This window comes from Colobus angolensis, unplaced genomic scaffold (assembly GCF_000951035.1).
Source record: "Colobus angolensis palliatus isolate OR3802 unplaced genomic scaffold, Cang.pa_1.0 Scaffold33, whole genome shotgun sequence".
Lineage (NCBI taxonomy): Eukaryota > Metazoa > Chordata > Mammalia > Primates > Cercopithecidae > Colobus > Colobus angolensis.
The window spans coordinates 1,208,678-1,220,854 of record NW_012116599.1 but is presented as its reverse complement, the minus strand read 5'-3'; positions in this window follow the sequence as shown (position 1 = coordinate 1,220,854).

Genomic DNA, 12,177 nt, shown 5'->3' with positions numbered 1-12,177 from the left:
CAGGCTTGAGCCACCGCGCCTGGCCATGAATGGTTTTTAAAACACATTTCTAGAAAATGTCTGAGAGCCTGGAGACTAAACTGAATTGAATTCTTACTTTAACATGTTTAAATACACATACAAAGGTTATAGCTTTGGCTTTGCAAAGCACATGAAATTTATGAAAATAGACATACACAACAGAGAAAAAAGTGCTCTCCTTAGTCATGGGAGAACCTGTACTGGTTGCCATATTATGTATCCTAATATAGTTGCATGGTCATCTCATGCAGTAATTTTCAAATTGTTGGTCACCAGCCAGTGGCTGGGTGTGAAATCAATGTAGTAGATCTCATAAATTAAAAAAGCAAGCAAACAGAATAGAATGGAGAAGAAAAAATGACAGAGTATATTGTGCATGATAACTGTATATATAATTTTGTGAACATTTTGTTAGATTTGTATGTTATATGCGTGCTGTGTTGCCATGTGAAAGGTATTTCTTATTGTAGGATCGTGATGCCCAAACGGCTGCAAAAAAAATCCCCAAGAAACCAAGATCACAGACCTCTTAACTACCAGATATGAACTTTACATTGATTGCTGTTATATTTGACCAAAGTGGGGCATTTGGCACTGTTGATTACAACTTCAGCTCTGCGTTGAAAGTCAACCCTTCTTTGACTTCTGCAATGTTTCCTTCATATTTTCTTACTCTCCTGGTCACTCTTTATTATCTCTTATCCGTCCTGTTTACAACTCCTCCAGCATAAAGGACATGTTTCGTAACAGAGTGGAATATCCTTTGTGGCTCCCCTCATGGCTCCTGGTGCCTCATCTCCCATCTCTTTCTCTCAGACACCCAATCCTGTAGCCACACCAAATTCCTTGCAGATCACCTGGTTGGGCCATTCCATCTTTCCTGCCTATGTTTACACTGTTCCTTCTTTTCTGACTGCCAACCTAACATAATCAAAAGGGTTAAAATCTAGTTTAACGACAGCTTAGTCAAGTGCAAAGGTTGAGGACTCTAGCCAGGGACATACTTCCAAGTTGCCCTGGGGAGTGCTCCAAAAAGTTGTTAACAAAAACTTTTAAAAACAAAAAGTTTTTAAATAAAAAAAAGGACAAATCAGAAGAGGGGATGGTTACAAAAGTTTTTGTCAAAAATTCTCTTTGGTTTAGAGAAATAACATCATTTAGTGATTGGCTGTACACTGTTAAACCATAGAGCACATGGCATTTTATGGCCAGGTGTCCTCAGTCTAGAGCCTGTGTAACAAGTGGCTTCAAGAAATAATTATTTAGCTCAAGGAAGAGTGAGATCTGACTGTTGTTACATTTTAAATGCCTTTCTGGGACTGATAATTTAAAGGGGCTTGCATTCTTCAGATAAAAGGCTTTTTTTCTTTCTCATGACCAATCATCAAGTTTCCTTCTAGAGAAATACTGTTCAAAATATGTTGGTTATCACTAACATTGCCACTCATTACATGTATTTAATGCATATATATGTATCTATATACATATATATAATGTCTATACTTAATATAACATATACTTATGTAATCAGATATAAATATTTAGAGAAAAAAGACTTACCTTTCTACCTAGGGTACATTCACATTTCCTTCCCTTCCTTTCCATTTTAAAAAATGCTGATTCTGAACCAATAAATTATTTTACTAATTAGTAGTGGGTTTCAATCCAAAATAGGTCATTAACCTTACATGGGAAAACACCTTGGAGTGAACTAAAGCCTCTTTCCTTCCTTCCTTCCTTCCTTCCTTCCTTCCTTCCTTCCTTCCTTCCTTCCTTCCTTCTTTCTTTCTCTCTCTCTTTTTTTTTTTTTTTTTTTTTTTGTGGACAGAATTTCTCTCCAACACCAGGCTGCAGTGCAGTGGCACAATCTCAGCTCACTGCAACCTCTGCCTCCCGGCTTCAAACGATTCTCCTGCCTTAGCCCTGCCGACCCCCACCCCACTACCCCCCGCCTCCCGCGCCGAGTAGCTGGGACTACAGGAGTGCGCTACCACGCCCAGCTAATTTTTGTATTTTTAGTAGAGATAGGGTTTCACCATGTTGGCCAGAATGGTCTTGATCTCTTGACCCACCTCAATCTCCTAAAGCCCCTTCTTTAACCAAGTCTCTCTCCTTTGTGTGTCTTCTCCAGGGCAATTCTGATAATGTTACATGCTTCTTTGCTATGCCTCCCAGGATTAAACACAGTGAAATATTCTGAGCACTTCTCACTCATAGGTTCATAGCTTGGGCAGGTTCACTCACGCAACAAATATTTATTAATGTCGACTATGGCAAAAACATCATGCTGAGCACTGGAGATAGTGAACCTAGATGGAGTAGCTAGACACATTCCATCTCTGGTCTCACACAGCTTGGAATCTTATCAATACTCTGGAATGTAGACCTTCTGGTTTAACCTAGTTAAAGTTAACCTTATTAGGTTTGGCTCATTATTACAACCTGTGGTATCTTTCTGCTACTTAATTCCACCGTCATTTCCAAATGAAAAGTCAAGTCATATTTAGAACTAAACATTCCTAAATACGGGGATTTTTAGTCTCTATAATTACTTGCAAATGATGAGCATGTTTTCAAGTCATGGTGGGGGTCAAAGGTAAAAATTATTCTCTGGACAAAGCCAGAGTTAAATTCCACAGTTTCCTAAGTACCTTTGATTAAAATTTGCATACTCCCCTCCATCATCCCCAAGTAGATTATAATCTTCCTAAGGAGATACATGATCAGATTTTATAATTTTTGTGTATTGTCCACAATTTGAGCATTAAAGGTGCTCAATAAATATTTCACTAATTAATTGTTTGGAGAAATAGAATTAACAAAATATGCTCCACATTTTAAAATATGAATGTGGAAACAGGAGAAACAACTTTCAGGCATGCAGAATGCATAGAAAGTTCCCGTAAAGGTGGGTTTTTAATTCCCAATTTTAATGTGTATGTAACATGGACAATTATGTCATTGGTTAAAAATATTTCTGATTTCACCATATTCACCTATGTTTAGTTTAAATAATATACTTGAAACTAACAAAACCCACGATTGCCTTTCGAGATTTCCTTTATCAGCGTTTAATACTCATCCTGTTTTAAGATAATTACATGAGATAGTCACAGCTAATTAACACTGTTTCCTTAAATAAAGATTAAGTGGAAAGAATTTATCAGTGACTTTAAAATCAGATCATTTACTCCACTGGGTGATTCCTGGGCAGATTTTCAGCCTTTTCTTGAGTCAACAAGCATTACCTTCTCTCCCCTTAGCTGCCTTCAGCCAGAGACAGTCAGTGCAGCCAGTATTGACTTGATGTCTCCAACTATATTGTTTGATTTTAAAGCTTTTGGCCACTGAGTGGAACGTAGTGACAGAATAAAACACCCGGCTGGCTTTGTTCTTCCCACAGGTCCTCCCCGTCGCCATGGTTACCCAGCCATGTTGGGTAAAGATAAGGGAAGAACTCCAGGGAGGACAGCCCCTCCTTCAGTGGCTGGGCCTGAGCTTCACAAAGCAGAGAAAGGTTATAAAGGTTCCAGAAGGCTGTATGAGACTTCAGGCTCCATTCCCCACCAATCCCTCCAGCAGCATTCAGCCAGACAAAGGGGTTCCTCTCAAGGAATTCAACTTGCAAATTTTGCACCTTGCAGAGTTTGCATTGTAATTTAAGTTTCTTGTCACTGGAAGTTAATAGTTTACCATTCCCTGCAGCCTACACTGACAGAAAGCCCAGAGAAGGTGTCTAATGAATAACGTGGCACCACCCAAGGGGAGCATGAGCCTGCGCTTCCACAGAGCACTGAGAAGATTCAGACTTTTTGCTTTTTTAATAATGTCAAAAAACTCCTTCACTTATTCAGTAAGTGTTATATTTCCACCAAAAACTGTTTCTACAAAGTGCCTGAAAGGTTTTCAAACACACATGGCAAGTACAACATCTACCCTTTGTGAAGGAGCTGGTAAATCTAATTGTATCCACATAAATAGGTTCCAATGAGGCCGCTATGTGTATAAACCCATATTATCGTGTGTGTGTGCATGTGTGTATTTTCAGAAAAATAACTGGCTGGGGATATGACATATGCAGTTAGTACTTTCCCCGTTCCACATTTAAATGTGTAGATGGAACCACTATACGACATTTTAATTTTATTCAAAAAGGAGAAAAGAGAAGAGGTGGCCAAGTGTATTAGTCCATTCTCACTCTGCTATAAAGAACTACCTGAGACTGGGTAATTTATAAAGGAAAGAGGTTTAATTGACTCCCAGTTCCATAAGCTTAAAAGGAAGCATGACTGGGAAGCCTCAGGAAACTTACAATCATGGCGGAAGGCGAAAGGGAAGAGGAAGGGGAAGACATCTTCACAATGGCAAAGCACGAGAGAGAGAGAGAGTGAAGAGGGTAGTGCCACATACCTTCAAACCACCAAATCTTGTGATAACTCACTCACTATCACGAGAAAAGCAAAAATCACCTTCCACCAGGTCCGCCCCACAACACAGGGGACTACAATTCAACATGATGGGTGCGGACAAAGAGCCAAAACATATCACCAAGTATTGTAGAAGAAACATGCATTGAACACAAGGCACACAAATTAGCCTAGAGTAGGCACTGAATGAATTCTTTTTGAATGAAAACAAAAATGAGTCAGATGGACCTTGATGCAAATCCTGATTCAGACCTTTGTTTTCTTTGCGGCCTGTGTGAGTTTCTTAGCATCCCTGAGCCTCACTTCCTCATCTTCATGTGAGGATGACATCTACTATAATAGAACTGTGATGAAGATTAAATACAGTGAGATAATGTATGTAACATGTCTGGTTCTTATGTAGGACTAAGCTCACTCAATATATGGTTGCTATTATTTTGTTATCTCTTTTTAAAATTGATACATAGTTGGACATATTTATGGGGTACAAGTGATATTTTGATTCATGCACACAATGTGGAATGATCAAATCCAGTATTTAGGATATCCATCATTTCAAACATTTCTTTGTGTTAGGAATCTTCTCTTCTAGCTATTTTGAAATATGTGATAAATTATTGTTAACTATAGTCACCCTATTGTGCTATTGAACACTAGAACTTATTCCTTCTCTCTAACTGTATGTTTGTACTCCTTAACCAACTTCTCTTTACCACTCTGCACCTTTCTCAGCCTTTGGTAATCATCATCCTACTCTCTAGCTCCATGACTTCCACTTTTTTAGCTCCTACATAGGCATGAGAACAGGTGATATTTGTCTTTCTGTGCCTGGCTTATTTCACTTAACATAATGACCTCTAGTTCCATCCATGTTGCAGCAAATTACAGATTTTCATTCTTTTTTTATGACTGAATAGTATTTCATTAAGTATATATATCTCATTTCCTTTATCCGTGCATCCGTTGATGGACGCATAAGTTAGTTCCATATCTTGGCTATTGTGAATAGTGCTGCAATAAACATGGGTATGTAGGTATCCCTTTGATATACTGATTTCTTTTCCTTTTCACCAATACCCAGTAGTGGGATTTCTGGATTGCATGGTGGGTGTGTTTTGAGTTTTTTGAGAAAACCTCTATGCAGTTTTTCATAGTAACTGAACTAATTTACATTCCCACCAAGAGCATGTAAAAGTTTCCTTTTCTTCACATCCCAGCCAGCATTTGTTAATTTTTGTCTTTTTTGTAATAGCCATTCTAACTGGGGTGAGATGATATCTCATTGTGTTTTGATTTGCCTTTCCCTAATGGTTAGTAATGTTGAGCATCTTTTTCATATACCTGTTGGCCTTTGTGTTAGAGTCTTCTCTGTTAGCTGCATGAGGCCAAGGCCCCATCTATTTATCTGTGTACTCAGAGGAGCTCAGAGGCACAGAGAGGTGCCCAGTCTAGGCTTTTCCAGGCAACACTTTCCAATTGTTTTGCCTTTCCTTCTCCCAAGGACTCTGATTGAGGTTGATTGCCATAAATTACCTCATGGGCTTAGATCCTCAGTGGTTTATTGAGCTGGCTGGTACTTAAGAGAGATATTCATAGCAAAATGGTACTCTACATTAGAAGAGCTACAGCTTAGAGATTCTGGACTCTGAGCTCAGGTGCTAGAATCTTCTTTCTTGCTGCCTCTGCTATGCACAGTTTAAGAGTGAAGATTGCAGATCTTTCCCAGGTTCCACATATTTTCGCTTAACTATGCAACAATGCCACTTATCATTTGGCAAACATTTGTGTGCCAGGCACCGTGCAAGGCCGGGCATAGAGATATGCATAACACAGTCTGAGTCCTAGAGAATGTTAGGATTTGTTTAGCAGAAAGACTGTGATGCCATCAATAAAAGGTTTCCAATTCTGAGGAAAGAAAACAAGCACACAGGACAGCTTGATTCTAATAGCTTTGGATTCAGGCAGACTGTGATGAACAATTACTTTCTACTGACTAGCTACATGGCACCTTCATCTGTTTATGTGCTGCCTAATCTACTAATACCTCTGTTATCTACCTTTTCTCCACTTTACGTGGGGATTACTGGATCAGCATCATCTGCACCCCAGGAGCTTATTAGAAATGCAGAATCTCAGGCCCACACTCTGGCCTACTGAATTGGAATGTGCATTTTAACTAGCTCCTCAGCTGATTCTTATGCACAGGAGCATTTGTTACCTTGATCTCTCTCAAGGTTTTAGGTAAGAGAGATGACAGAGGCACAGCAGTGAGCATATAACATTAGTTTTCCTCTTTATGATATCTTTCAAATTACTGATACGTTACGTACCATTAAAGTCATATCACAGCCTTTAGGACACTAGTAAGAGACATGGCTGTAAGTGAATAATGTCTTACAGCTGCTGCTTTTTGGGTCATCCATAATGATGCTGAGATCAGAAGGAGAAATAGTTTTAGGATAGGCTGCAGTCATACAGCTAGTCCTCATGACAGAGAGGATAAACTCCTCAGCTTTGCTCATGGGCGCCAGAGAAAAGGCCCACAGTAATAGGCAGACAGTGCAAATGCATAGACAAATAAGAATCTTACCCCTTGGAAAGTATGTCCACTGTAGACATAAAGAGAAGTGTAGACAGCCATGGTGAGCTGGAGATATCGGAAAGAGAATCAGAAATACCAAAAACAGATTCGTAATCCAAAAAGGCTCCCAGTAAGAAGCCAGTGGCCAGTGGGTTAGAAAACCCAGATAGCTCCCCAAATAGCCAAGAAATATAGGAAAATACATTCAAGTTCAGTAACGATTAGGAATATACAAATTGGAGTAACAATGGGGCATCACTTTACCTTCAAACTAGAAAGAATTTAAAAGTTTATAGTAAACATTTACGAAGTAAAAGAGGCAAAAAGGGTACTCCTCTACTTTGTCAATGTGAAAAGTTAGAGTATTATGGAAAACAATTTGGCAAAACTTATTAGAATAAAAAGTATATACTTAAAAGTACCAGCATACATACATACATACACACACATATATACATACAAACATACATAGACGTGCAGGTACATTCCAACATTGTTCAACAGCAAAAAAGTGAATAAATTTTGGAACTTCCCACACCATGAATTTTTATGCTGCCATTAAAAATAATAAATAAGAGCTATGCCAGTTACTTTTTAAGGATATCCACCAAGAATTGAAGAAAAAACAGATGTAGCAAAACAATAATATAATCACATTTTCAGAAAATAAGTAACAAAAATATTCATAGCTGATGTCTTTATTTCTCCCCTGCAGATCCACTTTTCACCCTCTCCACCCTGCTGTGTGCCCTGGGATACTGACCTGGATGGCACACTCTTAAGTCTCTGACTTCCCATCAGCTTTAGCCAGTCAGAGCCCTGGCAGATGATTGGAGAGAGGCTGGAAAATGAGGTCAGGGTTGATTGAGTCTCTGAACATTATGACTTCCCTCTAAATAGCCCTTTCTATATGACTTTCCTTCAGGTTCTGGTAACCACTACCCTGGCCCCTTTTCCTTTTATCCTTAGAAATATTAACAGCACTGGGGTATAGCTACACTCCTTCTGGTTTTCAATAACCTCTCTGCACTTTCATAAACAATCCCATTATTAGGTTCTTTTTGAATGATCTTCATTGGAACTTGCCATCTGTTTCCCGCTGAAACCTTGGCTAACACAACCTCCATTTCTGTATATTTATATATGTACATTCATGTTTGTATGCCATTACATAAACATGGGGAAATATAGAACGATATATACTATGTTGCTGAAAGAGCTATGCAGAAGCTGGGTGAAGGGGGATAATGTGGCAGAAACAATGGTATGTAGAACAAGGGAGAGGGGAGCTGAGCAAAACAGAAGAAGAACAAGAAATCTGCACACAATCAAAAGCAACAACATGAAAACATGATATCACATTTAACATTTTATATATATATATGTAAATTTAATCTAAAAAATTCAATGGGCAATATAAAAAAAGGCACTAAACAATACAGATTTTTTAGCTCACAGGGTAGTGGGGGAAGTGGAGTGAGATACCAAATATCTTGATCTATAACCCAGACTGAAATACTCCTAATGTGAAGCAGGATGTCCCAGTGGAAGCTGAGATTCTTAAGCAAATTGATGGGCTTATAGAGAATATGAATTATTCTCTTAGTGATTGAACATGTTCAAAAAGAACAAAGAGCCACACATCTCAAAAAATCACTTTCTTAGAACCTACCTTAGCTGTAGAAAAGTAAAAAGAAACAAAATCATAGTTGAGAAAATGGCCCAGTCTTATGTTGGAAGAGGTTTGTAATTGTAGGACAGAGCAACACACACACACACACACACACACAAACACACACACACACAATTAGTCAAACAGTACTGTGCTTTATTCAGTGACAAAAGGAAAACATGATGAGATGGGACACCCAGGATTTGAGGGAATGGTTGACTTGGCGCAAGACCAATTTTATTAGCTGAGAATGACAAGACGTATTGAACAGAGGTGTCAGAGCTGTGAGAAGTGTATAAAGCACAAGTCTGGAGCCGAGAGGGCAGCCAAACTAATGAAGCCAGTGGCTCCTGGTCTAGAAAAATGCTTTGGCACTTAGTTTCTGTCCCTGGAATCAGACTCGCTGAGAATCAGAAACATTTCCCTAATAAGACAAAGTAATCACGTCACAATGACCAAGAGAGAGGCTAGCACATTATGGAACTATTTTATAAACCATTATAGGTTTTTCTAAAGGTCCCTAGTGATCAGAGGATCAACTTTGAATCTGAGTTAATCATAGAACTAAAAGAGAAGATTGAATTCCAGGAGGACAGTAGCCCACTCCAGGAGAAGACTTGGGAAGAGATCCAACAGTGCTCTCTCCAACAAACATGTGGTGTATTCCAGGTGAACAAACAGCCACAGACTGGAGAAAGCATGTGAGACTCTGTGTCATGCCTTTAGCTCCACCTTTGGCAGAAGAGTTACCTTGATACCTTCTGCTTGACCAGCAAGCTTTACTGCCAATTGATGTGGTGTTAGATCCCAGCCAGATATACAGAGAAGTAAGCAATAAGCAATGTGAAATATCCTTTTATTTCTCCCCATAGAGTATTATTACAAAACAAATTAGTCCCCAGATGTCAAATGTATTGCAAATGCTAGCTATTTGTAATATAGCAACAAGTACTTATTGATCATCTCAGATTCTGGAATTGTAAAGGTATAGGAGAGCATGAAGACAGTTCGCCTCAAACCATTTATTTCACAGATGAGGAAGCTGAGCGACTAAAGAAGATATGATATTTGTGCTCTATAATTTTTACAAGGAATATAACATCAGAAATAGACTCACAACTAATAAGCTTAATGGAGTATTTCTAATATTAAAAAGGGAGAGTCCGTATAAATACAATAGCCCAGTTACCAAGTTAAAGAATCTCTTAATTACGGAAATCTGCACAGTCTCCTTCAAATACAACACCAGTGCATCCACACACACACACAACATGGCATTCATCACCCTAACAACCCATGGAGACATATCCACCCTGCATTTGTAAGTGGGGAAATGGCCTTGTTTCTCAAACTAAAGACACTATGGGGGCATGTGGCAGCACATGATTAAAACAGGAAGGCATGGTTCCCCAAGCTGTCTATTTTCTATGATCTTAATTCCTGCTTCACATATCTACTCCTGGTGCCAACTGATGTCACAAGTGCAGAAACCCAGAGTCCGTCCCTGCTGCCAGAAGTCCAGCCAACGCAACTTTACTGCTCCCTTCTTACATGCTAACAATTGTGTCATGAGCTTGGACTGGCCACTGAAAGAGTGATAGGTTGGAGTGACAGCCTTTCAGCTCTGCAGAAACTACAAAAGTCATGCAGACAAAGAAATGGGCAGGAGTTCCTAGAGTCAGAATACATGGATCCACCCACTCTCTGACATCCCATCTTAGTCTGATCCTGGTAGAGAGATGCAGAATCATTATTGATAATGCAGCTATGGCACAACAAGATGATTGTTTGGGGACCCTGATGCTTAACCAGGGACACCACAGGGTGGAAGCTGATCTTTCCTGATGTCATAGTATTCCACTTTAAACTAGTTAATTAAGTTAAAAATAATATAAATCTTCTCGTTTAAGTGAGAGTAGTTGGAACTGCTAATTATACTTTTGGCAAACTCATTGGAGGGCAGTTACCCTTCCATGGGCTACTGTAGATGGATCTGATCAAAGATCCAGACCTCATCGGTTATCACTTGGGTGAATACTTTAACTAGACTGAATACAGTTGTCTCTCTGTATCCATGGGGTCCTCATACATGGGTTCAACAAATCTCAGATCAAAAATAGTTGAAAAAGAAAAGGCATGGTTGCATTTGTGGTGAACATGGATAGCCTTTTACTCTTTGATTATTTCCTAAACAGTACAGTATAGCAACTACTTTCATAGCATTTACATTAAACTAGGTATTATAGGTAATCTAGAGATTATTTAAATATATGGGTAGATGTGCATAGCTTATATGCAAATACTACACCATTTTTTATGAAGGACATGAGCATCATGGATTTTAGTATCTGCAGGGTTCCTGAAACAAATTCTCCACCGACACTGAGAGGCAATTAAATGTTAATTCAGATAAGATCACAGAGAGTAAATAATATGAATAAATATCCTCATACAAAGGTGACAGTCACCTCGTGGATAAAGAATCCTGGAGTCTCAGCCCTCGGAAGCTTCTTTTCTTCCTGGATTCCCCATCCAATCTTTCTCTCTGCTCTGTCATTTTCTCTGTTTCTTTGTTTGTTGCTACTTGGGCCCATCACACAATAGAGCACTGTCTCTAGAAGGTAAGCTGCATATATTTAGAGGCATGGGTAAGTTACATAATCTTCGTGAACTTTGGATTCCTCCTCTTTATTTTTTATTTATTTGTTTTTTGAGACAGAGTCTCGCTCTGTCTCCCAGGCTGGAGTGTAGTGGTGTGATCTCAGTTCACAGCAGCCTCCAAGTCCTAGGTTCAAGCAATTCTCCTGTCTCAGCCTCTTGAGTAGCTGGGACTGCAGGCACACGCCACCATCCCTGGATAATTTTTATATTTGTAGTGGAGGTGAGGTTTTGTCATGTTGGCCAGGCTGGTCTCAAAAGCCTGACCTCAAGTGATCTGCCCACCTCGGCCTCCCAAAGTGCTGGGATTACAGGCATGAGTGAATCACTGTGCCCAGCCAGATTCCTTCTCTCTCTCTCTCTCTTTTTTTTTTTTATATGAAGTCTCGCTCTGTCGCCAGGCTGGAGTGCAGTGGCGTGATCTTGGCTCACTGCAACCTCCACCTCCTGGGTTCAAGCAATTCTCCTGCCTCAGCCTCCCGTGTAGCTGGGACTACAGGCACATGCCAGCATGCCCGGCTAATTTTGTATTTTTAGGAGAGATGAGGTTTCACCATATTGGCCAGGATAGTGTCGATTTCTTGACCTCGTGATCCACCTGCCTTGGCCTCCCAAAGTGCTGGGATTACAGGCATGAGCCACCCTGCCTGACCTGGATTCCTCCTCTTTGAAAGGAGGACAATAGTAGAACCTAGATAATGGATTTTTATAAGGAACTAAGTTACTAAGGTAACTAACAGATATTGAATAATCTCTGGCACTGGCACATGGAAAACATTATTTAAGTGTTTGCTGTATTATTCCTTTTTTTTTTTTTT